The following is a 25,817-nucleotide window of genomic DNA, read 5'->3' on the forward strand; positions in this document are numbered from 1 at the left end:
GCATCCTGTGGAGGCTGAGCTCTGAACCATTCACAGTTTTGGAATTTAATCTTCCATTGCTGCCCTCACCAGTTGTGACAGCTTTATACTGATGCAGAGTGGAACCTCTCCATAAGGTACATGTGACAAGCTGTAGCACTTTCTGAGAATATGTTGGTTAGTATAGTTGTGGAAGTCTCTCCATTTCAACTGTGAGTTCCTCTTGGATCATACCAGCCAGGCCATGGCACCAAGTCTGAATCTATCCGTCATGTTGCCACAATGTGGGAGGCTTGAATGTTTGGGGTTAGGCAGTCAGTATGAATGGCCAGGCACATCTCTGTACTGAATTCACACTCATTACCTAGGTACTGAGCTTTGATTTATTGCCATGTACGTTCTGACCTTGAATCCTCATATCCTGTAGGCACTAATCTTGTGACAGTGACTGTCTCAAACTTAAATAAAACTAAAACATTACAGACACTGGCAATCTGAAACAAAGTGCTGGAGAAACTTAGCAAATCAGGTAGCATCTGTGTAGACAGAAACAGGGTCAATACTTCAAATCCAATAGACTTCTTCACTTTGTATGACATGGTTCAATGGGGTAATCGTGATGTCACTTTACTAGTAATCTGGAAGCCTACAGTAATTATTTGGGGACATGGGTTTAAATCTCTTCATGACAGCTGTTGGAATTTAAGTTCAATTAATGAATAAATCTTTATCCATTTAATGGGTAATCAATATCCATTAATAATGGTAACTATGAAACTGTCATTAACTGTGGAAAAAGATCTGGCTCTTAAAAGTCCTTTCAATTAAGGACATCCATAAACCTTAAATGGTCGGGCCTACATGTGACTCCAGACCCAGACAATGGGTCTTTAATTGTTTTCTGAAATGGTCTAACAAGCCACTCAGTTCAAGGGCACTTGGGAGGGCAACAAATATTGTACTTGAGAGTGACCTTCACAGCACTTCGCAAGTGTAATTGAAAGGTACACCTGGAATTCTCCTCTCATCAGATCCAATGTTTAGAAAGCAGAACTTCTTGCAGTTACAACAGAATTAAAGAGGATCCAACACCAGCATTTTGATGAAACATTCAAACATTCCTGAATCCCATAAAACAGAAATATCATATCCGTGTTCAGTCCATATTGATTAGAATCTTGTTCCATATTCTGGCTTTTAGTAAAAATGTTAAGATCATAGTGGAATATGATGCTGAATGAAGAGAGTGAGAAAATATGCATCAGTGTGTGTCATCAGAGCAAGTGTGAACAGAATGGTATAATGAGTTGTGGGTCCAAGCAAAACAATGAGAGTTAGACAGTATAATGAGACTGAGATGAATACTACACACAAAGGACAGGGAGCATAGAGATGAGCACTGCAGCACATGTTAGAGATTCTTCAATGAAAATGGAAGAGAAAAACAGAATGCAATCCACAGACTTAGAAAATAAAATATTAATATGTTCACATGAAGAGAGAATACTCGTTTTTATAGCAATGCAACCGATAAGCTTGCTAGATAGCCCAGTCTAGTCAATATCACCAGTGTAATTGGTGTCTCCAATAAAGAAATATTCAAATTCCAAGCTCAGCTAATAACTCAAAACATGAGTGATCTGCAAGAAGTCTTATCTCAGCTTATCCAATGCATGAAATTTTAAGCTTCCTGAGGATAAGCACAACTACAGGTTCCAATAGGGTCAGGGATGGTTGGAGCACCAGGTCACACATTTGTTGAGAGAAGGTGACTGAAAGTTACATTGCAATGGGGATTGTTGAAGGGGCAGAAAGTTTGTACGAGATTGGAGTATTGCAATTTGCAAGATCAAAAGTGGAGGAATTGAGGATATGGTGATCTTGACTCAGAAGAGAAGATAGATGTAGGGTAGGGAAAAACCCCAAAGATATTTGTAGATACTAAACATTTTCATTGGGAAGTGTACAGTTTTGAGAGTAAGATACAGAACAGAAGTTAGAGTTTGTACAATGAGGGATTCGTGTGAGCATTGAAGAATTGCAACTCGAGCTCGAATTGTGGAGGTGATTAAATGTCTGGCCCTTGGATAAATTAATTTGGGATCAAACTAGCTTATTTCCAGCCAGAAAGTCATTGTTGATCATCATGAAAACCCATCTGGTTCACGAACGTTGCCTGGCATACTATGGCTCCAGAATCAGTGTGATGTTGTTTAAACTGCCATCTGAAATGGACCAAGCTGCTCAGGGCAGTCAGGGAGGGCAATAAATGACGTATACATCTCATGACAAAATTAAAATAAATGACACTGTTGGATTTAGCTTTGTGAAACTGCTAGAACGGGACAGGGAATAGAGTGCTGTAATTGATTTGAGAGCCAAATGGAGATAGAAGGATCATTTATTTCCACAGTGAGTTGTCATGATATAGCATGCAGTATCTCAATTCAAGTTCAAATCCAGCATGAACTGTTTCAGTGGATGTCTGAGTTTATTTACTGTTTGAAAACAGGCACTGGATTCACATTCACAGGATCATCCTAATTTGATATTTCATTGGGCTCCTATTTCAGGCCATCAACAGCCACAGAAAATAGAAACATTATTCAAGGTGGAAGGCAGGGGCATGTCTGACAGACAATAGTTTATTATGACAAGTGAATCAGCTGCATCTGCTCAAATTGCTCCTTGAGTGATGCACAATTGTAATTGCACACAGTGTCTAACTCTTAATCTGGTTTGTATCAGATCATAGCCATTGATATCTCCTGGGTGTGTCGATGTGAACGTGTTATGTTTCTGTTTATCATTATGATCCCAGCTGATGGTAAATACTGGAAAGGTCAGATCCCAAAGTGAAACCTGACTTGATAGGTCATTCATTCTTTGTGTTTACCGCAGCTGTCAGTCACTGAACATATTCTCAAGCTTCAGATGTACTTTTATTTTTTTAAAAAATCAGTTTACTACACAGAAGTAAGGTATGGACTATTTCAGAGATAGTAGAAACTGCAGATGCTGGAGAATCTGACATAACAAGGTGTAGAGCTGGATGAACACAGCAGGGCGAGCAGCATCAGAAGAGCAGGAAAGTTGACGTTTTGGACATAGACCCTTTTTCAGAAAAAAGGGTCTAGACCCAAAACGTCAGCCTTCCTGCTCCTCTGCTGCTTGCCCTGCTGTGTTCATCCAGCTCTACACCTCTATGAACTATTTCACCCTATTCAAGAACTAATAGAACAATCTCATTAACAACAGATGAAAGATTCATCCTTTGTACCACAACAATACTGTCACAGACACTTCAGCCTCAGTGAGGAGTCACATCTATCTCCATGCAAAAGCTTCTTGTTCTGGTGGCATTACTACAATTCCCTGATAGAAATTGCTGCATATTCATTCAGTTATATTTTCTTTAGTTCGTGTCTTTCACTGAGCCCTTTAAAGGTGCTAACTCAGCTTAATTATTGCTTAACTTGGGTTTTTTAAACTTTGTTTCTGATACCTCCAAAGTCTTCTGATGCTAGAGGTTTCGTCTGATTGACTCCTAAGACCTCAGAACTTCTTCCCAGAGTCGCCAGGGGTCACAGAGTGGGAGTGGGAAGAGAGGTGGATCCTGGAGATTCTCTGAGTATGATTAGCTGGAAGCAGGTGAAAGCAATCCTACCCACCAAGATGAGGTTGGAGGAGGTTCGTGTACGAAAGGCCACAGATAAGGAGAGTTCACCCTTCATTCAGTCGCAAAGGGAGCCACTGTAACTTTGGAGATAGGGTGGGAGAACAGTAGGAGTCACTGCTTTTTTTTGAGGAGGGAATGAAGATGGTAATTTTAAAGAAGTGAGTGACCGACACCTTCAGAGGAGGTGAAGTGGACATTAGTCAGAGTTTGGTGGGAATAGGGTTGAGAGAGCAGGAGGTTAATCTCAGGGACAACATGAGCTCAGGGAGGGCATGAAGGAAGATTGCAGAGAAACTAGAGAAAGACACAATTTCAGGACTTGAACAGGTGTAGACTTCAGGTGAATTTGGCCCATTGAATCTGGAAGGGAGGACCATGGCAGAGACAGCTGTTTATATGGTCTTAATCTTAGTGGCTAAAGGCCACAGCATATCAAAGATTGGCACAAAAAAACTCTTCAGCCCAATGTGTCTGCAACATTGAAAAACAACCACCTAACTATCAGAATCATAGAATTCCTACAGCGTGGAAACAATTCCATCCAGACCCATCCTCCTATAACCCACCTAATCTACACATCCCTGAACACGATGGACAACTTAGTATGGCCAATCCACAAAGCTCACACATCTTTGGACTGCGGGAGAAAACTGGAGCACCTGGAGGAAACCCATGCAGACATGGGAAGAACATGCAAACTCCACATGGACTGTCACCTGAGGGTGAAGTTGAACCTGGGTCCCGGGTGCTGTGAGGCAGCAGTGCTAACCACTGAGCCACCATCCTCTCCCTTAATTCTAATCCCATTTTCCACCACATGGCCTTGTGTGCCTTGGTATTGCAAGCACTCGTCTAAATACTTCTTCGATGCCTTGAGTACCCTTACGACAAGTGAGTTCCAGATTCCCACCAACCTCCTGGGTGGAAAAGTTTTCCCTCACATCTCAAAACCCTCTATCCCTTACCTAAATAGGGGGAAAGTCTCTTCCTGTCTACCTTGTGTATGTCCCTCATAATTTTGAACATCTCCTTCTCCTCTGCTCCAAGGAACACAAGCCTAGTTCTCCAATCTCTCTTCATAAGTGAAACCCTCCAGCCCAGACAACATCCTGATAAATCTCCTCTGCAGTGCTGTCACATCCCTCCTATAATGTGGATTCCAGAAATGCAGACATTATTTTAGCTGTGGCCTAACCAAAGATTTATATGGTTCAGGCATAACCAGCCCTCCTCTATGCCTCAGCTAAAAAAATAAGTATCCCATGTATCTTCTTAAAGGCTGTCTCTACCTTGTCCTGATACATTAAGGGACCACTGGACATGCAAGGCCCCTCTTCTGGTTCATCATGGATTCCCTTGCCTTGTCTGTCCTGCCCAAGTTCATCACGTCGCCAGATTGGATTCCATTTGCCATTGATTAGCCCATCTGACCAGCCCATCTGACCACCCCATCTACAACCTGTTCTAATTTAAGTCTCTCCTCTATTATTTACCACCTCACCAAATTTTGTATCATCTGCAAACTTGCTGAACAACTCTCCTACATTCCAGTCAAACTCATTTATCTAAAGCAAACATAAGGACGTCACTCTGATCCCTGTGGGAGCCCGCTGGACAGAGTTTTGCAGTCAGAAAAACATTCCTCAACCATCACCTTCTGCTTCCTGTCACTGAGCCAATTGTGGATCCAATTTGCTAAATTTTCTTGGATCCCACCTTTACTATCAGTCTCCCATAAAGGACCTTACCAAAGGCCTTGCTGAAGTCCTAGAAGACTACATCAATAGCATTGCGTCATCTACCTGGTTCAGCTGTTTGAAAAATTCAATCATGTTGGTCAGACGTGACCTCCCCTTAACAAAACCAAGCTCACTGTTCTTGGTTGATCCCTGCCTCTCCACGTGTTCCCTCTTAAACCCTTCCCACCATGACTACCACAGTTAATGTTGGAAAAGTTGAAATCCCCTACTGTAACCACCCTATTACTTTCACACACCTGAAACATGCCTATATATCTGCTCTTCTATTTCTCTCAGAAGTGTTAGGGGCGCTATAGTACACTCCCAGCAATGTGATTCTTTTTGGTTTTTAAGTTCTAGTCAAATGGAATCATTCGAGGAGCTGCCTAAGATGTCATTCCTCCTTACTGGTATAAATGATTTCCTGTTCAAAATTGTGACATCCCTTCCTCTTACCTGCTTCCCTGTCTCACCTGAAGACCTTCTGTTCTAGAACATAGACCTGCCAACCCTTTCCCCCTCTCAATCATGTCTCATTAACAGCAATTGTATGAGTACCTCATGTTTTAATTTGTGCCCTCAACTTATCTGCCTTGTTCATGAGGCTCCTGGCATTTGAGTAAATACCTTGACTTGCTATCTGGTCTAATTTTGGTCATTCATCTCCCACCAGCTGAACATTCTCTCTGGATCCCAATCCCTGCCAATTTAGTTTAAACCCTCCTCAGGGGAACTATCTGGATATTGATCCTATTTCAGTTCAGGTGCAACCCATCCACCTTGTACAGATCCTACCACCCTCAAATGTCCCAATGTCCCAGAAATATAAAGCCCTTCCTCCTGCAACATCTCTCCAGTCACACATTTATCTGGACTAACTTCCTATTGATGTGCTCACTAGCATGTGGCAGCAGAAGTAATCCAGAGATCTTACTTTTTACAGAGATCTTACAGGGTCTTACTTTTTAATGTTGCCTGCCTCACTAAATTCTGCTTGCAGAACCAAATCCCTTTTTCTACCTATGTTGTTTGTACCAATACATACCATAATCTCTGTTTGCCATCCTCATTCAGGGTGCCTTGCAGCCGTTCAGTGACATTCCTGACCCTGACACCAGAAAAGCAACACAGAAACCATCCTGGACTCTCTTTGGCAGATGCAGAAATGCCTGTCCCTTATATTTTTCTGTGCAATTTTGTTGGAGGTGAGGGCAGAAGGGAACGGAGACAGGGATTGAAGACCGGTTGCAGGAGAGGTAAAAAGCCAAGAGTTTTATTTAAATTTCATTGAATTACTTGATCCTGGAGCAGCAAACAGTTTTATCAAATGACAGCAGGTCCTGGATATCCTTTGTACAGTCCATACTATTCTGTTGACATACAGAAACCAGTTCTTTGCCTTATCCTTTGGAGTGGCAGTGCCAGTGTTGAACTGAGGTGGACAAGATCCGAAGCCACATGATGCCAGGTTATAGTCCAACAGTTTTATTTGAAATCACAAGCTTTTGGAACGCAGCCCCTTGGTCAGATGAAGTGAGGAGAGCACTTACACAGAATTTATAATCAGAGAGATGAAAAGATCGTACACGTGGTGTGAGTGGAGAGTCAACAGGTCGAATAATAGGTCTCTGCAGGTGATCAGAAGTATCAGACAGTAAGAATAAAGTGTCAACAGCGGAATATAATCTAAATAATTGAAGGCAGAGAGATCATTACAAAAATAAGACGGTGCTGGAGACAAACCAAATAGCTGGAATAACATCAGAGATAATGGGAACTGCAGATGCTGGAGAATTCCAAGATAATAAAATGTGAGGCTGGATGAACACAGCAGGCCAAGCAGCATCTCAGGAGCACAAAAGCTGACGTTTCGGAGGGTCTAGGCCCGAAACGTCAGCTTGTGTGCTCCTGAGATGCTGCTGGGCCTGCTGTGTTCATCCAGCCTCACATTTTATTATCTGGAATAACATGATAGGTATGCCGAGGCTCTAACCAAAGTAACAAATAACTTAAAACTGTACAAACTAACTAAGGTAGAGAAATTGAAACAAGTTATCAAGGTGATGGTGTCAGAACAGGGGAGTTAGGAAGATTTTACAGTTAACAGAACAGTGTGGTGGGTCACAAGTAGCATTAACATGAACCGAACATCACAGTCAAGGCCATTTTCATGGGTACGCTACTTGGCTGTCAGTTTGTGCTCGGTGATTCTGAGTTGTGTATCTCAAAAGACACTTACCCAAGGATCGGAAGCTGAATGTCCTTGACCGAGACAATGTTCCTGTCAGGTGATTGGTGCATGGTGTCCATTCATCAGTTGTCATTGTGTCTTCATGGTCTCACCCATATACCTCAGGGCATCATTGCCTGCAGTGTACAAGATTGACAACATTAGCTGAGTCACATGTACAGGTTCCCACATGATGGTAGTATCCATGTCAATGACATGTTTTTCCAGAGGTTGCTGTGGCAGTGTTTTGTCATGTCGTGATTGATATTGCCCTGAAGGCTGGGTATTTTGCTACAAGCGATAGTCTGTCTAATGTTTGGTGGCTTTTTGAAGGCGAGAAATGGAGGTGTAGGGAAAATCTTGGTGAGATCACAGTCAACACTCCACACACACCATTTGTATGATCTCTCTGATTATAAATTCTGTGCCTGAGTGCTTCTCTTTACTTCACCTTACAAAGGAGCTGCGTTCTAAAAGCTTATGATTTCAAATGAACCTGTTGGACTATAATGTGGTGTCATGTGACTTCTAACATCATCATTTTAAGACTCTGTATCTTGGACTTGGAGGAGTGGAATTGTATAGGGATGCAGCAAAGTGCGTGGAGCTGATGGTTTTACAGGGGACCAAAGGATCAAAGGTGAAGGTCAATGAAGATTCAGCAAATGATTAGCTACAGATTCTAGGGGCAAATACAGTATTTTTTTTAAAAACTGATTTAAAATTAACAGTTGATCCAGTGTCAATGACGCCTGATAGAAAAAGAACTCAAAATCTCTAAATCTCACGTGAAGGAGCATCTTCTAATTTCATCTCTGAAAACTCTGCCTCTCATTTCTAGACTATGTTTCCCCCACTCTGGTCCCAGACTGTCCAACTGAGAAATAGTGACTTTGTACCTGGCTGTTTCCTTTAACTTTCATTAAATCTCCCTTCACTTACAATTTGATGGAATTCAGCCCCGGTTTGTGTAATTCCCTTTGTAGTTTAAGCATTGGAATACTAGAGTCATTCCAGTAAATCTACATTACATCCTCTCCTAGGCTGATATGTCCTCACTAAGGTGAGGTGTGGTACCGAGAACTGCTTATGGAACATCCAGGTGTGCTCCAAACAGGACTTCCTACAGCTGAAGCATGACTTTAACCCTCTTATATTCAGTCCTCTGGTGAGAAAGCCAGTACTCCTTCAATGTTTTTAAGTTATCTGCTGTTTATGAACAGGACATTTCATGATTCTATGCTCTGGTCACCCAAATTTCTGTGAACCACCACTGTGGTCATGAGTTCAAAGTGAGAGGAGGAAAGTTTAAGGGAGATAATGCATGGAAAGTTCTTTACACAGAGGGTGGTGGGCGCCTGGAACGCGTTGCCAGCGGAGGTGGTAGACGCAGACACGTTAGCGTCTTTTAAGATATATTTGGACAGGTACATGGATGGGCAGGGAGCAAATGGACACACAGACGGTTAGAAAATAGATGACAGGTTAGTCAGAGGATCTTGTTCGGCGCAGGCTTGGAGGGCCGAAGGGCCTGTTCCTGTGCCGTAGGTTTCTTTGTTTCTATTTCAAACTTTCAATTCTTTCAGCAGTATCTTGCTCTATCCCTTCACATGCAAAGTGGACAATCTCCCATTTTGTTTTAATCCTTCACAGGATGTGGGTAGCACTAGTTGTAGCGGTATTTATTGACCATCCCTAATTGCCCAGAAGGCAGTTGAGAGTCAGCCACATTGCTGCGGGTCTGGAGTCAGACGCAGATCGGGCAAGGTAAGGATGGCAGCTTTCCTCCCGAAGGGTCATTAGTGAACCAGATGGGTTTTAAAACAAACAAACCAACCAACCATCAAAATTGATCATTATTAGACCCTTCATTCCAGAATTGATTTGTTTAGTGAATTTAAATTCCCATCTGCCACCAGCTGGATTCCAGTAGGTTCCCAGAGCATTATCTGGGACTCTGCATTAATAGTCCAGCAACAAGACCACAAGTCTATCACCTCCCCAAACACTGGCCTACATTAAAATCTATTTCCCACCGTCTTGCTAATTAATTTAAAAGTGGAATGAGAATGTCAGATTGCAACTTTATCAAGACAGATTACTGTGCCACCTATCATTAGGCCATGAGTAACTGTGGAAATATGACTTTCCATTCTATCTTCAGTTTCATCAATAAACACAGGGAACAGTTGAGATTCCAGCACAGATCCTTGTGGGATGCAGCTGGTCATCGCTTTCTCATTGGAGTACCCACACATTATCTCAACTGACTCAGACTTTTGCAGTTCAGCCAATTTTCTGGACAAATCAAAAACCAGGCCCGGAACTCCAGGCCAATGCTCTGGGGACCTGGGGCTCAAATCCCAGCAATGGCAGGCAGTGACATTTGAATTCAATAAAAAAAACAGGCCAAATGGTCACTGTCAATGGTCATAAAAACCCAGCTGGCTCACTACTGTCTGGACCATCCAGGTTAGATACAGGGGCGCTACCACTGTGCCATAAGTGCCCTTACTGGATTTTATATATTTGCCTAACCATTTCCCTAATTATTGTCGACTGCTCTTAATTATAACTATGGCCTGCACATATAGAACATTCATTACATTGGTAATCTATACACCCAGCATAGAGTCGTACAGCATGGAAACAGGCCCCTCGGTCCAACCAGTCCAAGCTAACCATGTTCCCAAACTATACCAGTCCCACCTGCCTGCACTTGGCCCAAAACCCTCCAAACCTTTCCTATTCATGTCCTTACACACATGTTTTTAAATGTTGTAATTGTACCTACACCCATCACTTTCTCTGGCAATTCATTTCACACTTGAATCACTCTGTAAAATAAAACATTGCCCCTCATGTCCTTTTTAAATCTTTCTCCTCTCACCCTAACAAAAAAAAAGGCATGCCCCCTGACCCTCAGGAAAAGACCCTCGCCATTCACCTTATCTATGCCCCTCATGATTCTATAAATCTCAATGTCACCCCTCAACCTTCTACCCTTTAGTGAAAAAAGTCCCAACCTTTCCTGTAACTCAATAAGAAACTGTCAAAAAAGTTTCTCTTTGCATGATTCATACATTGATAAGTGCATTCACAAAAATTAAGCACTCTTATTATCTGTGCGGAGTTTGCACATTCTCCCCATGTCTGTGTGGGTTTCCACCGGCTGCTCCGGTTTCCTCCCACAGTCCAATGATGTGTGGGTTAAATGGGTTGGCCATGCTAAATTGATGATGGTGTTTACGGATGTGCAAGGCTAGATGGGCTAACCATGGGAATTGCAGAGTTACAGGGATAGAGTGAGGGGTCTGAGTTTGGGTGGAATGGCCTTCAGAGGGTCAGAGCAGGCTCAATGGGCCAAACGGCCTCTTTCCACACTGTATGATTCTGATTTAAGAAACCTGTCCTCCTACCAAAGTGGATAACCTCAGACCTACCTACATCACATTCCACTTGCCATGTTCTTGCACATTTACTCAGTATGTCCTAATCTCCTGAGAACCTCTTTCCAACTTCCTCACAATCCAAACTAGTTCTGTCTGCACCTAATCTAATGATATCACATAATTTTGAGTTACAAATGGACGAGGTTAACTTGAGATCTCAATAAGGTGAGATATGTCATACCTGATTTCTGATAGCCTCGGTAATTGTGTCTAACTAGCAATGAGACCTGTACCTATTTCTATTGCAAAATAAACCTCATCCAGACAACTTCCTGCTCTTAATATTCCAGTCATTACTCCACTACCACTGTTAACAAACAATGCCTTGAACTCAGTATAGAATTAACAAATGATAGCAGGATGCAATTCCATTCATTAGCTGGTAGTGTGGTTTGGGTCTGTATTACATACAACATGATCAGTGGAGTATTATTGTTTAAATACTTCAAGGTAGTGAAAAAAAATCTGACGCAGGAAAGAAATGTTTAGAAGACAAGTGGATTTGCCACTTTAAAAGACATTACTGCCTTAAAAATACTCAGTGAACAGCTGTACATGCTTGATGTCACAAAATAGAGATGTACAACACAAACGTTGGCTATTCACACTATCCATGCCCCTCATAATTTTATAAGCCTCTATAAGGTCACCCCTCAGCTTCCACCATTCCAGGAAAAATATCCCCAGCCTGAGAAACCTCTCTCTGTGTCACAATCCTGACAACACCCTTAAATCTTTGCTGAACCCTTTCAAGTTTCACGACATGCCTCAGGGAGACCCAAACTGCATGCAGTATTCCAAAAGTAGTCTAACTAACATCCTGTACAGCCACAACATGACCTCCCAACTCCTATTGTCAATGCACTGAACAATAAACACAAGTATACCAAATGCCATCTTCACTAACCTGTTTACTTCCTCTTACAAGGAATATGAACCTGCACTCCATGGGTCTCTTTGTTCAGCGACACTCCCCAGGACCTTATCATTAAGTGTATAAGTCCTGCCCTGATATGCCCTTCAAAAATACAGCACCTCACATTTATCTAAATTAAACTCCATTTGTCACTCCTCAGCCCATTGGCCCATCTGATTAAGATCCTGTTGTACTCTGAGGTAACCTTCTTCGCTGTCCAGTACAGCTCCAATTTTGGTGTTGTCTGTAAACTTACTAACCATTCCTATGTTCACATCCAAATCATTTATATAAATGACAGAAGCAGTGACCCAGCACTGATCCTTGTGGTACGCCACCAGTTACAGGCTTCCAGTCTGTGAAGCAACCCTCTACCATCTCCCTCTGTCTTTTACCTTCAAGCCTGTTCTGTATTCTTAACTAGGAAGGGTGCATTAATCATCAGACCCCATTGTTCCATAAGCTGTCACTAAATGTATCAAATCACAACGAGACCACCAAAAAACTTTACTATAACACACTTCAACAAGAGGGTGGGCAATGTTGTACCTATGTTTAGGAAAAGGGAGCTATAAACCTATGAGTCTGACTTTGGTAGTGGGTAAATTGTTGGAGGTGATTATAAAAGAAAGGATTTACAGACACTTAGAGGCAAAAATTGATTGGGGATAGTCAGCATGGTTTTGTGCAAGGAAAATAGCATCTCACAAATTTGATTGAGTTTTTTGAAGAAGTTACCAAAAAGATTGATAACGGCAGTGCGGTGGATATTTATTTGGATTTTAATGAAGCCTTTGACAAGGTTCCACATGATAGACTAATTAGTAAAGTTAGATCATAAGAGATTCAGGGTGAGCTTGTCAACAGGATACATAATTAGGTTAACAGCAGGAAACAGAGACTAATGGTGGGAGGTTGCTTTTTGGACTGGAGGCCTGTGACCAGCAGTGTTCCACAGGGATCTGTTCCGAGTGCTCCTTTGTTTGTCATTTATACAAATGATTTGAACGAGAATACAGAAGGCATGGTTAGTAAGTTTGTGGACAAGACCAAATTTGGTGGCATTGCAGATAGTGAAGGTGGTTTTCTCAGATTATAAAGGGGTCTTGATCAAATGGGTCAATGGATTAAAAAGTGGCAGATGGAGCTCAATCTGGATGAATGTGAGGCATTGCATTTTGGTACAACAATAAAGGATAGAGCCTATATAATTGATGGTAGGGCTTTGGGGTCTTTTAGAACAGAGCAACCTAGGGGTGCAGGTAGATATTTCTTTGAAATTAGCATCACATGTATGCAGAGTGGTTAAAAAGACGTTTGGCAAGCTTGCCTTCATTGCTCAGTCCTTTGAACGTAGGGGTTGGCAAGTCATTGAGGTTGTACAGGAAATTGGTGAGGCCTCCTTTGGAACACTGTGTCCAATTCTGGTCGTCCAGTTACAGGTAGGATATTATTAAGCTGGATAGGGTTCAGAGAGATTTTCCAGGCCCTCGAGCCTATTCTGTCTCTCTGATTGCCCCACCTTTGCTGCATTTCTCTTGATATTTCGCTCTGATCAGAAAGTCCATTGTCCTCAGGGAGGTAGAGTCACAAATGCCAGTGGGTGAGTTAGCAGCAATTCTCACTTCTCAAGTTTGGAAGCTGCAGTTTCAGGTTTCACTGCAGAGACCTCATCACTAATATTCCTCACTGCCTGTTGGTGGAGTTATTAATAAGCACAGCCTTGCCTGTACACTGAGGTCACATACAAATATCTCCCCGGCTGAATTTTAGAGGAGCGTTTGAGAGTTTCCTCTAACGCTGCGGAAACTATTTATTCTCCAACAAACATCACACAATCGAACATCTGGTCACGATCGCACTGCGTTGCTGCCTGCAGATTGGTTGCCACAATCCCCTACATTACCAGCCAGCCAGAAGGACAAGGGGAGCAGATACATGGGAAAACCGCCATCTGCAAGTTCTCCTCAAAGCCACTCACCATCCTGGCTTGGAAATACATTCCCAATCCTTGACTGTCAATGGGATAAAATCCTGGAATTCCCACCTCCCCCAACGACATTGTGGGTTAACCCACAGCACATAGACTGTAACAGTTCAAAAAGGTAGCTCACGCCCAGCTTCTCAGTGGCAATTTCACTCATTTCTGGGCAAACCCCAGTGATGAGAATGGACTGAAGAAGTTGAGGACTGTTCTCCTTGGAGGCAAGGCGGCTAAGAGGAGATTTCGTAGAGGTTTTCAAAATCATAAGCAGGCTGGACAGAGTAGATAGGGACAAGCTGTTTTCATTCGTAAAAGGAATAACAAGAGGGAGTTTCTTTAAAATGATGTACAGGCGATGCAAGGAAAACAAATTTACAGAGTAAGTAAAGTCATAGAGTAACACAACATGGAAACAGGCCCTTTGGCCCGAACTGGCCCAAACTGACCGTGGTGCCCACTTGGCTAGTTCCAGTTGCCTGCATTTGGCTCATATCCCTCTAAACCCTTCTCATCCATGTTACTGTTGTACCTCCCTCAACCAGTTTTTCTGGTAACCATTCCACAGACACACCACTCTCTGCATGAAGAAGTTGTTCCTCAGGTCCTTCATAAATCTTCTCCCTCTCACCTTAAGCCTATGCCCTCTCGTTTTCAATTCCCCATCCCTGGGAAAATGACTATATGCATGCATCCTATCCATGCCCCTCATGATTTTGTTCACCTCTCATTCTTCTACATTCCAAGGAAGAAAGTTCTATCCTAGCCAACCTCTCACTATAACTTAGGTCTACTAGTCCTGGCAACATCCTCAAATCTGCTTTGCACACTTTCCAGTTTAACAATGTCTCTCCTGTAACAGAGTGACCAAAACTGTACACAATCCTCCCAAGTGTGGCCTCACCAACGACTTATACAACTGTAACATAACGACCCAACTCCTGTAGTCAATGCTTCAACCAATGAAGGCCAGCGTGGTAAATGCCTCTTCACCACCCTGCCCACCCGTGATGCCACTTTCAATGAACTATGTGCTTGTACTCCAAGGTCCCTCTGTTCCACAACACTGCTCAGGACCTTATCATTTCCTCCAAGTACTACCTTCGTTTGACTTTCCAAAGTCCAAAATTACAATGCTCCAAGTAGAAATCTGGTGGAGAAGGATTCAATTGAAGCACTCAATTGATAATCATTTTGATAGGTATAGGAGAAAGCTGGAGATTGACAATAGGTAAAGATGCTTGTCTGAGAGCCTCTACAGACATGATAAACTGAATGATGTGTAACATTTCTGTGATTCTGTGAATTAGCAGTGGCCAAAGAAATACTGGCCCAGCCAATGACACCCACAATCCTGTGAATAAATAGATTTTAAGAATGAAAGCAAACTTCTCTTCTCTTTGTTGGGCCTGTCTTAAACTGTAGTGTTATCAAGAAATCATCCGACCCTCCAGCTCATTCCACTAACACTGAAAAGATTTTTTAAAGGAATCAAACCTGTGTCCACAGGCTACATAGGATTGAATTGGGTATTTCATACACCTCCTGAGAATGGAATGTAAGGATTAGATTAGATTAGATTCCCTACAGTGTGGAAACAGGCCCTTCAGCCCAACAGGTCCATGCTGTCCCTTGAAGCATCCCACCCAGACCCGTTGCAGCTGTGCAGGACATTGGTTAGGGCCACTTTTGAAATACAGCATTCAATTCTGCTCTCCTACTATAGAAAAGGTGTTGTGAAACTTGAGAGGGTGCAGAAAAAGATTTACAAGGATGCCAGGATCGGAGAGTTTGAGCTATAGGGAGAAGCTGAATAGGCTGGGGCTATTTTCCCTGGTTGACCTTGTAGAGGTTTATAAAATCATGAGGGCTTGGCTAGGCTGGGGAGCCAAGGTCTTTTTCCTAGGGGAGGAGAGTCCAAAACTAGACAGCAAAGGTTTAAGGTGAGAGGGGAACGACTTAAAAGGGGCCCAAGGGACAACTTTTTCATGGAGAGGCGAGTGCCTACATGGAATGCACTTCCAGAAGAAGTGGTGGATGCTGGTACAGCTATAACATTGAAAAAGGCACCTGAATAGGATGGGCTTAGAGAGATATGAGCCAAATGCTGGCAAATAGGACTGGATCAGTTTGGGATTTCTATTTGACTCTATGACTGTAAATTTGAGGAAAAACAGAGTAGTATTCCTTCATGCGGGCCTAACAGCATTTGTTGTTCAACCCCAAATATCCTTGAAGTGAATAACTTGCTCGGCCATACCAAAGTCAACCACATTGCTGTGGGTCTGGAGTCACGTGTAAACCAAGCCAGATAAGGACAACAGGTTTCTTTCCCTAAAGGACTCAAGAGATAGGAGCAGAAGTAGGCCATTCAGCCCATCAGGACTGCTGTGCTATTCAACAAGATCATGGCTGATCCAATAATTTTCAACTCCACTCTGCTGCCTTTTTTCGCCCCCCCATAACCCTTGATTCTCTTACTGATTAAAAAAATCTGTCTATTGCAGCCTTGAATATACTCGACAGCCCTTTGCAGTAAAGGATTTCTCCAAGAGTCGAACTCACTCCTCATCTCTGTTTTATATGTGTGACTCCTTACTTCAATTATTATGCCCTCCGGTCCTAGAGCCTTTTCATAAGAGAATACAACCTTGTCAAGACCCTAAAGAATCTTGTCTGTTTCAATAAGTTTTCTTTTCTATATTCCAATGAGTACAGACCTAACCTACTCAACTTTTCTTCATAAAGCAACCCCTCCCTACATGGTCTACCTTCTCTGGATTGCCTCCAAAGGCAGTGTTTCTTTCCTTACGTAAGAAGAACAAAACTACTCCTGGAATTCCAGTTGTGGTCTCACTCGTACCTTGTATAGTTTTGCACAATAGTTACAGGTTGCCATTCTGAATGCACCTGTTCTGAGTTAGTTAGATTAATCTTGTAGTATACAATACTACATCCAACACCATGGGCTTTCAGAACAGTAGTAAAACCAGCTGGGTTTTTAAAACCATCAATGACATTTCCATCATCATTGTCACTGAATTGTTCAAATTCTAGATATTAACGTTGTTAAAGCAGCGGTCATGGTGGGATTTGAACCAGGGTCCGTGCCCCACTCTCCCCAAGCATCAGCCTCGATGTCTGGATCACTGGTGACATCACCCCTTCAGGTTAGTTGGCAGCGGAAGTTATACCCGATGGCTCCCTCGTTTCTGCGAGTTAACTAAAGACAGCTGTGAAGAAAAGAAAGAAAAATTATACAGTGCCTTCGTTTACAGAAACATTAAAAAAAACTGGGCCACTGAATATTAAGGTGATGACTAAAAACTTTGTCAAAAGGAATAGCTTTTAAGGAGCATCTTAAAGGAGGAAAGTGAAGTCAAGGGTCAGAGAGGTAGAGGGAGGGAATCCTACATCTTAGGGTCCCGGCAAACAAAACCAATGGTGGCTATCAAGGATATTCAGGAAGCCAAAGGTAGGAGAGCACACAGCTCAAGGGTGTGGGGCTGGTTGTAGGGTGAGTGGAGACAGTGGCTCAGTGGTTAACACTGCTGCTTCATAACGCCAGGGACCTGGGTTCGATTCCAGCCTCGGGCGACTGTCTGTGTGGAGTTTGCACATTCTCCCTGTGTCTGCGTGGGTTTCCTCTGGGTGCTCCGGTTTCCTCCCACAGTCCAAAGATGTGCTGGTTAGGTGGATCGGCCATGGGAAATTACCCAGAGTGTTCAGGGAGGTGCAAGCTGGGTGAGTTAGCCATTGGAAATGCAGAGTTACTTCACTTTCAACAACGGCATATAGATGCAAATCAAATGGAACACCAATGGGATCCCCAGCATCAGGACTGAATGCAGAAGCAGCAATGCAAAGGTTAGAACCAACAATGCTCCCCATGATATAACCCAACGCTGTGTCTGATAATGTAGATAACACCTTCGGGGTTATTACACACACAAAATTAGAAGAAACTCACCGACACAAACAACATCCTCACTGGGATAAAATTCACAAAAGAAGAGAACAATAACTGACTAACCTTCCTGGACATAATGGTGGATCGCAAAAATAACGGGGAACTCCAGACCAACATATATAGAAAGACCACACAGACAGACCAGATACTCAATTATACCAGCAACCATCCCAATGCCCGCAAACGAAGCTGCATCAGAACACTATTTAAACGAGCCGCAACACATTGCAGTAACTTGGAACTGCACAAAGCCATCAGGAACACCTAAATGAGGCCTTCAAAAGGAATAGATATTCAAAAAGCACAATCTGCTTTTACCTCGCAGACAGACCACCACACGGCCAGACTCGCTCGTCACCCTACCGTACATTTAAGGACATTTCAAAGATGACCACAAGACTGTTCAGACTCCTAGGTATCAGAGTAGCCCACAAACCAACAACCACCTTGCGACAGCTACTGACGAACGTAAATGACACCGTACCCACAATCAATAAAACTAACAATATACAACATACCTTGCAAATACCATACTGTGAGAAACACTACAAGGGCTAAATCAGGAGAAAACTGATAATACGGATACACAAACACCAACTAGTCACCCAGAGACTCAGCCAATTCTCACTTGTCTCACTACACACGGACAACAAGGGACACGAATTCTACTGGAACAACGCACTCAATCGCACAAGGCAAACAGAAGCACGCTAGGGATTTCCTGGAGGTCTGGTGTTCCAATCGGAACTCCAACAAACACATTGAATTAGACCCTGTGTACAAACCTCTCAAAAACAGAACTGGATGTGATGCCATCCAACCCCCCAGCAAAACGAGGGATGTAAATAACAAGCAGGGCAGAACACCAGCGCTTCACAGGTGCACTGCCGATGTCTGCAACCAAAGCCACTGGTTCAGCCAGCCTGTCTACATCCTCATAGTACCAAATGCCTTGAGGAGCCCATTGTAGGTGAATGAGAGAGGTGGCAACAGGGAGGCTGTTGGGATTTTGAAGGAGTGATGAAGTCTGAGACAATAGCTAAACAGCAGGAGTATTGAGGTGTTGGAGCAGTGATTTGGGAGGGTAGAGTTCTTGAGAGGGGACCATTGTAAGGAGGGATCAACAACAGAAGAAAGGGGGTCTTCAGGTGGTGGGGGGTGCGAGGAGGAGTTGCGGGGGGTGGGGGTAGGCACAGGGTCATCCACGGATCATTCCCAGTGCCACACATTATCCAGGCTAGTTAACAGGAAGACTCAGAGGCTCAATGCATGACTTCAGCATGGAGCAGGAGAGAAGGCTGCAGATTATTGGGGCTTTGGACCAGTTCTGGGCAAAACAAATAAATTCTAAAGGGACAGGTTGCACTTCAACAGGACTGGGACCTAGGTCCTTACAAAATATTTCATGGGGATGAAGAGATTTGAACTAATTGGGAGGGAGATTGGCAACCATATCTAAAAAAATTTTAAAAATGAATAAGTTGTATAAAATTGAAATACTGGGCAGTGCCGTCGAAAATCTTTGACTCCTTTGTTCGTCAAAAAACTACCGAACTCAGTCTTAAATAAATTTAATGACACAATCTCCACTACCTTTGAGGGAAGAGAGTTTCATAATCTAATGACCCTCTGAGAGAAGACACTTCTTTTTGTCATTGCTTTCAAAGAGACACTCTTCTAAAACTACGATCGCTGCATTTCAGTACACATGAAAATAGTAAATCAAATCAAAAACATGACTGCGTTTTAGTCTCTCCTACAAGAGGAAATAGGGTAGATAGTGGTAGGCTATCAGGTGTCCTCAAGATCTTCTGTTTCTTTATGTCAAACTCAAATGGATATATAAACTTAACCTGGAGACCTCCATCTCCATGATGAGTCAAGCGAACCTTTTCTGCCCTGCGTTTAAAGCAATTACAGTCGGTTCTGCTACAATGCGTGCTCCGTCAACACGAATTGCCTGTAACGCAATTGATAAATAGAGGAACGCTGTTTCTAAAATGCAAACTTGTGTTGGCTATAACGCAGTTCCATTGTGACGTGGAGGAGTCAATGTCGACATTACATGATTGTTTCACGGGCTTTATCCTGAGTATGTACAATGTTAGTGCCAAAGGAATCTCTGCACCAGCATCACACAGTCATTTTGTGGGCTTTGTTGTTGTGAAGTGCTTTCTGTGAAAAGGTACAGTACAGTCTCCACCCCCATCCAGTCATCTTGACATGTTTTCAAGGTAAGCGGTTAAACTTAATTATTAGGTATGAATTAAACATGTATTCAAATTGTGCTATTCTTGTGTATTTGGCTTTTGACTGAGTTTGGAGCGATTTAGGTGATTTCTTTTTTTGGTTGTCTGCCCCAACCCCACTACTTATATAGTGCAATTTTTTATAATGCAATGTTTCACAGGAATGCAACGATCGCGTTATAGCGGAACCATCTACAGGAAGTAAGAGTAGGAGTAGGCCATTCAGCCCATCAAGCCTGCTCCTCTATCAATCTCTACTTAAACATACTCAAAGACTGAGCTTCAATAGCCGTCCATGGCAGAGAATGCCAAAGATCTATCATCCCCCCGTTTTTTAAAAAAATTTTGTCCTTATCCTGGTCCTAAATGGCATCCCACTTATTTTTAAATTGTGCCCCTTGGTTTTAGATTTCTCAGCCAGGGGGAACATCTAACCTACATCTACCCTGTCTATCTCGAAGTATTCTGTAGGTTTCAATGAGATCACATCTCATTCTTTGAAGCTTTGGAGAATACATGACCAGCTTACCCATCTCTCTTCACAGGACAGTCCCACCAACCCAGGAACAAATGAGGAATCTTAAATAAAAACATAACACTGTGAATGCTGAAACTCAAACTCAAACAAAGTGTTGGAGAAACTCAACAGGTCTGGCAGCAACTGTAGGGAGAAAAGTAGACTTAATGTTTCAAATCCAGTGACCTTTCATCAAACTCAAAACATTACCATTCATTGCACTCCCTCTGACATTAATATCTTTCCTCAGATAAGGGGACCAAAATTCCACACAATATCCCAGGTGTAGTCTAACCAAATACCTATACAATAGAAGCAACAATTCACTACTGTTGTACTCAACTCCTTTTGTGGTAAAGGCTAATATACCATTTGCCTTCCTAACAGAGTGCCTTATCTACACATTAGCCTTTGGTGATTTCTCAAGGATACCTAGGTCCCTTTATACATCTACACTTTCCAACCTCTTGCTTTTTAAAAAAAAAACTCTGCACTTCTGTGTCTCCTACCATAACTTCGCATTTTTATTATATTCCATCTGCCATGTTCTTGCCCACTTACTAAGCCTGTCCCAATCTTCTTGCACTGCTTTTCACCTTCTTCACAACACACCTTCTTGCTTAGCTTCGTATCATTCACAAATTTGGAGATATTACACTTGGTGCCCAGTTGTAAATCATGGATATACTTTGTGAACAATTGGGAAATACAACGCTGTGGTTGGATATTCAATAATCCTTGATTTTAGGATAAACGAGGAAGGTGATGGCCCAGTGGTATTATCGCAAGACTTTTATTCCAGGTAATGTTCTAGGGACCTGAGTTGGATTCCCCCTATGGTAGATGATGGAATTTGAATTCAATAAAACCTCGAATGACCATAATACTATTGTGAATTGTTGGGCAAAGCCCATCCAGTTTCCCTTTAGGGAAGGCAATGCTATCCTTGCTTGGCCTGGCCAATATGTGACTCCAGATTCACTGCAATGCAGTAAACTCTTAACTGTTCTTTCGGCAATTAGGAATGGGCAATACATGCTGACTTAGCCAGTACAAATGAATGAAAGATATTCAGAAATGTTAGAAATTACAGGAAAAGACAACTGGAGGTGGCATTGATTAAGGAGAACATCAGAATGCCAGGGGCACAGTAATCAAGGACACAACCTACTAGAGATAAGGAACAAATTTTTAAAAAGTATATTTACAATGATTTGTGTATTCTATAGGTCACCAACCAGTAGTAAAGATGCTGATATTCACATCTGCAAGATAATTAGAGGGGAAAGGATTATACAGTGATTTATTCTACAGGAGAAACAAATTCTTGGTCAGAGTCAGTTTTCCAACTAATCAGCTGTCTTCTTTTCCCCCCGTGCTGAAATTGTTATGATCATTTTAAATATGGCATTCTTGCATTAGTCCTGAGAACAAGATGAGAAGCTGCAAACACGGTTCTCTTTTCAGCAAGATTCAAGTTCTGTAAGGTACTACCAAATAACAGCTTTTGTACAGTAATTATAATAATCAATGTGAGGTGCCCAAATATAGACTGGGATAGTCGTAGCCAAAGAGCAGAAAGGGACAAGGAAAATCTGAGATTCTAAAAATTTTGCACATTTCAGCAAGGTCAACTTTTGTTCCTCTAAAGTCCAGAGAATACAGTCCCAACCCAATCAACATCTCCTCATAAGACAAACGCTCCATAATAATTCTAACATTTTCCCTGTGAAAGATTTTAACATAGATTTGCTATTTTTAAAGCAAATGGGTCATTCTTCGAATCTAAGGAGCTTTGGAGAATTAAAATCAATCCGTTAGCTTTCTCACTAGCCACTTAAAATCCCAGGAAGAAGTTGATCGGGACCCAGTTACTGCAGAGCCACAGTACCAACCATTTACTCAGTAACACTTCCCTACGATTTTCCTCCTTCCCTTCTATTGTGATTTATCACTGCATCTGAGATGTTACATATATCCTCAATAATGAAGACTAATGCAAAATATCTATTTAATTCATCAGCCATCTCCTGATTCTGAATTAACTATCCAGACCAGACTCATTTTGTTAGCCGATTTCCTTCCTAAATATTTGTAGAAACTCTGACCGTCTGTTTTATATTTCCAGCTTGCTTTTTCCTTATACTCAAGTTTTTCTCTTTTTTCTTAAAAGTCATCCTTTGATTTTTATATGTTCCATCAAATCTTCTGACAAGTCACTTGTCCTTGCACAATTATATTCATTATCTTTAAATTTGATCCTATTTTTAACCTTCCTAGTTAATAGCGGGACAGTTAGAACTTACCTTACTCAAAGTGTATAACCTCATTTGTTGGGAAGGATTTAGATAAGGCAATTTGGGACAAAATTCATTATCATTTGGACAAATGAGTTCATTAAAGCCAATACAAGTTGTTCAAGGGCAGTTTCAGTTCAACTAACATGCAGGAATTTTTTGATGAAGTAACAATGAAAGCTGATGTAATGTGCAAAAGCCTTTTAGTGAAGTGCCACACAGACTTGTGAGCAAAGTTAGAGATCATGGAGTGAAAGAGACATGTAACATCTGTATGAAATTGGCTGAGTGACAGGAGATAGAGAGCTGTGATTAGTGGATATTTGACAGTAGTAATCCCCAGGAGTTGACATCAGAACTATTGCTTTTCACTATTTATATAAATGACCAAGGCCTTAGCATTTAGGGCATTTTGAAATTTGCAATTAGTACAAAACTTGGAAGCATTGTCAACAATGAAACAAAAAATTGCACAGAACTTCAAAAGCACATGGACAAGATGGTGCATTGGCAAGTGCCAGATGGAATGGAGTACAGAGAAATATGGTAAAGTGATTAAGTTTGGAAGGAGAATGTGGAGAATCATTTTTATTTAAAAAAGGGTATCATTCTAAAGGAGGCACAGAGGTGGAATAAGTACACAGAAATCATTGAAGGTGGTACGATAGATAAAGAGACAACACTTAATACAGAATGTGGGTATTTTCAATAAGGGCATAGACTACAAAATTGAGGAAATTATCTTAATCTAGGACAGCCTCAACTAGGGTTGTTTCCATTTCTGGGTACCATGTCTTAAGAGGATTATGAAGACAGTGGAGAGAATGTGGAAAGATATTTCAGAATTGATCCTGGGATAAGGAATCCCTGTTACAGTTGAAGTTGGGAGAATTGTGAGGAGATTTGATCAAGGTGTTTAAAATCATGAGGAGTCTGGACACAGCAGAGAGGGACATTACCAGATAAAGAATGAATGAACAAGGTCACAGGAAGAAATGAATTAATCATTCCGAGAACTGGTGCAAGAGATTTTGGGCTGAATAGCCTGCTTCTCACTTGTAACAATTGTATGATCTAATGTTAAAAATTATGTGAGATAACAAGGTGTGGAGCTGGATGAACACAGCAAGCCAAGCAGCATCAGAGGAGCAGGAAAGCTGACGTTTCAGGTCGAGACCCTTCAGAAAATTATGTAGGTAGAGCGATACACTGACATACATTCTCAAAGATCAGAGGCTAGTTTAAGGAATTAGGTTAGGACTGCAGTGCAGTATAGAGGGTGTGCTGCTGTCTTTGGAATGAGATATTAAACCAAGGCCTTTTCTGCCTGGGGGGTGCAGGTGGTGGTGGTGGGTGGTGGGTGGGGGGGGGGGGGAGGTGTGTGTGTGTAAAAGATTTCATTGCATTTCTTTGAAGACAACAGCTCTCCTAGTGTCTTCAGTGATATTTGTTGCTCAATCAATTCGACAAAAACAGATGGAAACAAAATACTGTGGATGCTGGAAGACAAAATGAAAATATAAAGTTGGCTCCACTATTATGTCATTTACGAACATGATTTGGATTAGAATTTAGAATGTATAGTTTGTAATATTTGGGAATACAGTGAGACTTTGATGAACTGGGCCAGTGGGCTGAGGAACAGCAGATGGAGCTTAATTTATATAAATGCAAGGTGTTGCATTTTGGCAGGTTAAACCAGGTCAGGACTTGAACAGTTAATGGTAGGGCCCTGGGGCGTGTTATAAAACAAAGAGATCTAGGGATACAGGCTCATAGCTCCTTGAAAGTGGAGTCACAGGTGGACAGGGTGGTGAAGGCAGCTTTCAGTCAGAGCACTGTGTGTAGAAGTTGGGGCATCTTGTTGCAGTGGTACAAAACATTGTCAAGGCCACGTTTGGAATACTGCATATGGTTCTGGTCACTCTACCAAAGAAAGGATATTATTAAACTAGAAAGAGGGCAAAGAAGATTTATGAGAACGGTACCTGGAATGGAAGGTTTGAGTTATAAAGAGAGGCTAGACAGCCTGGGGACTTTTCCCACTGGAGCACAGCAGACTAAGGGGCGACCTTTATAGAGGTTTCAGATCATGAGAGGCATAGATAAGGTTGATAGCCAAAAAACTTTCCCCCAAGGTATGGGAGTCTAAAACTAGTCAGAATAGGTTTAAAGGGGAGAGAGATACAGAAGGATCTGGGGACAATCCTTTTTCTACAAGAGGGTGGTGAGTGCCTGGAACGGGTTGCCAAAGGTAATGGAGGAGACAATTTTGTTATTTGGGAACCATTCAGACAGTTACATGGACGGGCTAGATATGGAGGGATCTGGACCAAATGCAGGCAAAAGGGATCAGTTTAAATTGTGAAAACTGCGCAGGGGATAAGCTGGGCTGAAGGGCTTGTTTCCGTGCTGTAAACCTGTGACTCGAAAACAGAAACGGTGAAGCAACTGATCACGTCTGGCAGCATCTGTGGAGCAAGAGTAATGCCTGGAGTCCGATAAAACTCTGAAGAAGTCATGGAAGAGCTCAGCAGGCCTGGCAGCATCTGTGAAGAGAAAAAAAACAATCAGAGTTAACGTTGAGTCCGGTGACCCTTCGTCAGCTGCTTCTGCTTTTGTTCCTGATCTACAGCACCCGGAGTTCTTTCGGTTCTTTATTTTCCTGAAGAAGTCATTATCCGACTTGAAACGTTAACTCTGTTTTCTCTCTCCAAAGACGCCCCCAGACCTTCTCCAGCATTTTCTCTTTTTTTAAAATTTTTTTCATATACGTGATCATTATCACATTGGTTTGTGGGAGCTTGC

General features: G+C 42.2%; 1 long non-coding RNA gene across 1 annotated transcript; it reads right to left on the minus strand.

Moving 5' to 3' along the window:
* Nucleotides 1-6,666: 6,666 nt before the first annotated feature.
* LOC125446779 (uncharacterized) lies at nt 6,667-24,353 on the minus strand. Its single transcript, XR_007246467.1, has 4 exons — nt 21,921-24,353; nt 17,042-17,209; nt 7,637-7,764; nt 6,667-7,025 (listed from the first exon to the last, which is right to left on the minus strand). It is a non-coding gene; the product is annotated as an uncharacterized LOC125446779 (long non-coding RNA).
* Between the last annotated feature and the right edge of the window lie 1,464 nt (nt 24,354-25,817).

The sequence above is a fragment of the Stegostoma tigrinum genome, chromosome 36 (genome assembly GCF_030684315.1).
Source record: "Stegostoma tigrinum isolate sSteTig4 chromosome 36, sSteTig4.hap1, whole genome shotgun sequence".
Classification (NCBI taxonomy): domain Eukaryota; kingdom Metazoa; phylum Chordata; class Chondrichthyes; order Orectolobiformes; family Stegostomatidae; genus Stegostoma; species Stegostoma tigrinum.